The sequence below is a fragment of the Tenrec ecaudatus genome, chromosome 12, assembly GCF_050624435.1.
Source record: "Tenrec ecaudatus isolate mTenEca1 chromosome 12, mTenEca1.hap1, whole genome shotgun sequence".
Classification (NCBI taxonomy): domain Eukaryota; kingdom Metazoa; phylum Chordata; class Mammalia; order Afrosoricida; family Tenrecidae; genus Tenrec; species Tenrec ecaudatus.
Window position 1 is genome coordinate 85,232,258 of NC_134541.1, and position 3,801 is coordinate 85,236,058.

At 47.0% G+C, this 3,801-nt stretch overlaps 1 pseudogene; it reads left to right on the forward strand.

Moving 5' to 3' along the window:
• Positions 1-2,496: 2,496 nt before the first annotated feature.
• Positions 2,497-3,570, forward strand: LOC142423297 (transcriptional repressor protein YY1 pseudogene; annotated as a pseudogene).
• The last annotated feature ends 231 nt before the right edge of the window (positions 3,571-3,801 follow it).

Consider the following 3,801-nt stretch of genomic DNA (forward strand, 5'->3'; position numbering starts at 1 on the left):
ACATTAATTCTGAAAATAGAGATCTTGACCTACATGCATATATTTATAAGGCAATACACTATGATAGTAGATGGACTTTGGGACTCTGATCAAGCCCTCCCTCAATGCAAGAACACTTTGTTCTAACAACCTGACCTTCTTTGATGCTCACCATACCAGCATGATCACTGAAGACAAAATGGGTACGTAAGCAAATGTGGTGAAGGAGAATAGTGCCTGGCTATCAAAATATATACTATCTGAGGTTTTAAAGGCTTGAAGTTTAAAAGAGGCTATCTAGTAGAGAAGCAATGGACCCACATGGAAGAAGCTCATCATCCTGTGTGATCATGAGGTGTCAAAGAGATAGGGTAATAGGCTTCATAAGACCACAAAGAAGCAAGCAAAACCCCCCAACACATTGCTGAGAATGAGGGGGGTTGTAGTAGAGACGCCACCTCTATCTGTAAACAATGGGACATCCCCTTACAGAAGGGTCACACTGAAAGGATGAGTCAACCTGGGGGCAGGATAGCACTGATGAAACACAAATATTATTAGGTTCCTTGAGGCTTCCTCACACCCCACTATCATGACTCCAATTCTGCCTTTCCCTGTGGGCTAGACTGGAGCATGTGCACAGGTACAGAAAAGAGATAAGAGTTCACAACATACCGAATCTAGGAACAGGAATGGGAGTATTGATACCAGTCGGGGAAGCGAAAGGCAGGGAGGGGAGGGGAGGAAGGGGGAGCCAATCACAATGATAGACACATAACCACACACACACACCCCGGGGATAAACACACAAAACATGGGGGAAGAGAGATAGCAGTCAGTGCAAGATACAAAAATAACAATAATTTAATATTTATCAAGGGGTGACAAGAGTGGGGGGGAGGAAGAGAGGGGATAAAAGGAGCTGATACCAAGGTCTCAATGGAAAGTAAATGTTTAGAAATGAATGATGGAAATATATGTACAAATATTCTTGATACAATTGAATTGTGGATTGTTACAAGTCCCCAATAAAATTATCTTTTTAAAAAAGCACATGAAATGGATTAAGGAAAGAGATGACTTATCATCCATTCTGTCATCTTGGACTAGAGCATGGGTTTCAAGCTCTCTAAGTAATGTTGACAGAGGGAAAACGACACAAACAAGGAAACGGCTTATTGTCTTGAGTTCTAGGATATCCCATCCATAGTCTTGGTCTTCTAGGGAGACTGGATTAGCTAGTGTCTGGGCTGGAGTTTGTGAAACATGCTTAACCAGGAACTTGGAGCGAGGAAAACAAAATGAGTGTGGTGGGGAGAGGCTGTGCTTTGATAAAGGAGAGCAGCATTAGTCTGAGTGGCTAGTTGGACATCATTGGCACAGCCCTTTTGTAACCCCCAGGGTGTTTCTGAAGGCAGAGGGGTGTGAGGTTGCAGTCCTAGGATAAAGGGTAAGGTTTAGGGCCCCTCTAAAACTGATCTGCAAGTCATGGTAATAAACAGATGCACAATTTGTTTTAGACTCTCTTATGCCCAGTCACCATGCATTTCTGGAATCTCCACGTCATCATTCCTCTAGGTCTTAGGGACAGCCTTCCAGCTCAGGGCTCTGAGACAGGTTGGTTTCAGAGGAAGGTGGGCTTCCAGCTCCCTCCTTGATCAATATTCTTAATCTAAGCTTGACTAAGTATTAACTTCTTCTGGAAAGACTGTCAGCTTATGGAAAATTACAAAAGAACTAAAAGGTGATAATAAGTTCAATAGATGCATTATACTGGATAAATCTGCCTAACAAAGCCTCTTTAGAGTGTTGAAAAACAATGATGTTACTTTGAGGACTAGGTTTATCTGACCCAAACCATGGCATTGCCGATTACCGCATATGCATATATAAGTGGGACATTGAATAAGGGAGAAATAAGAAGAATGAATGTGGTTGAATTATAGTGCATGGGCATTCAAATAGGCAAACAAATCTGTTTTGGCAGAAGTAAGGTCAGGGTGCTAGTTAGAGGGTAGGAAGTGAGAGCTCACATTAAATACTTTGGACATGTTGTCAGAAGTGACCAGTCCGTGGAGAAGGATGTTTTTTTTTTTTTTTTGGTAAATTAGAGGGGCAGTGACAAATAGGAATCCCTCGACTACATGGATTGACACAGTGACTGAAGCAATGGGTTCATCCTAAACTGTGAGGATGCTGCAGGGGTGGGCAGAGTTTCATTCCCTTGTGCACAAGGTCCCTGTAAGATAGAATGGACACCATCAGAACTATCAACAACAAGAGCCTCAGAAATTACTAATCAACACCCAAGGCGTGCACAAAATGCTAAATAGTTATGTTTACAAAAGTTATTTCCATGCCATCAAATGCACAAAAGCTCAGGAGACATTCACTGGAATTTAAGTTCTAGTTTAAAAGAAGGAATGGGCCCTGCCCACTCACTGCGTTCTTCCCTCTGCCTTCCTTCCCCGCTGCGGGACGCCTCCTCATACAGCCGGGAGCCCGGAGCCCGGAGCCATGGCCTCGGGCAACACCCTCCACAGCGCCATGGACGGCCCGGAGATGCCAGCCGAGATCGTGGAGCTGTGTGAGATCGAGGTGGAGACCATCCAGGTGGAGACCATCGAGACCACGGTGGTGGGCGAGGAGGACGTGGACTGGGACGATCGCGGAGGCGGGAGCGGCCATGGGCACACCGGCTACCACCACCAGCAGCAGCAGTCCATGATCGCGCTACAGCCGCCGGTCACCGTGGACCCGAGCCAGGTGCACCACCACCAGGAGGCGATCCTGGTGCAGACACGTGAGTTGGTGGTCGGCGCCGAGGAAGGCTTCGAGGGCCAGATCCCGATCCCAGTTCCAGCGCCGGCCAGCATTGGCGAAGAGGACGACGATGACTACATCGGCCGCAAGAGTAGCGGTAGCGACAGCTCTTGTGGGGCGGCGGCACCGGCAGGGGCGATGCGGGCAACAAGAAATGGGAGCATGAGCAGGTGCAGATCAATCAAGACGCTGGAGGACCAGTTCTCTGTCACCCTATGGTCGTCAGATGAAAAAAAGGTCTTGACCATGAGACTGGCTGGGGAGCAGATCATTGGGGAGAACTCCCCTCTTGACTAATCGGAGTACATGATGGGAAAGATGCTCCCGCCCGGAGGGATCCCCGGCATCAACCTCTTGGACCCCAAACAGCTGGCAGAATTTGCCAGAATGAAGCCAAGAAAAATTCAAGAAGATGATGCTCCGAGAACAATAGCTTGCCCTCACAAAGGATGCCCGAAGGTGCTCAGGGACAGCTCAGCCAGGAGGAGGCACCTGGACACCCACAGCCCTGCGTCCACCTCTGTGCCGAGTGCGGCAAGGCTTTTGTCGAGAGCTCAAAGCTAAACGACACCAACTGCTTCGCACTGGAGACAAGCCCTTTCAGTATAAGTTTGAAGGCTGTGGGAAGCGGTTTCCCTGGACTTCAATTTGTGCACAGACGTGCAGATCCACGCGGGAGACAGGCCCTAGGTGAACAAGAAGTTTGCTGAGTCTACTGACCTGAAATCTCACATCTTAATACACGCTAAGGCCAAAAACAAGCAGTGAGAAACTGTGAGAAGGTAGCTCCTTCTCAGCTCCAGAAGCCTTTTCCAGAAGTGACTGGCAGACAACGCGCCTCTCCTTTGTAGATTGTTTCCAGGAAAGAATTTTAAAAATGAATCCTACATACCTAAGGGACATGTTTTGATAAAGTAGTAAACATTTTTAAAACACAAACTTTATTAAGATGACATTGTTAAGATACCCTATCTTGCTCCGTAATCTCGTTTCAAAAAA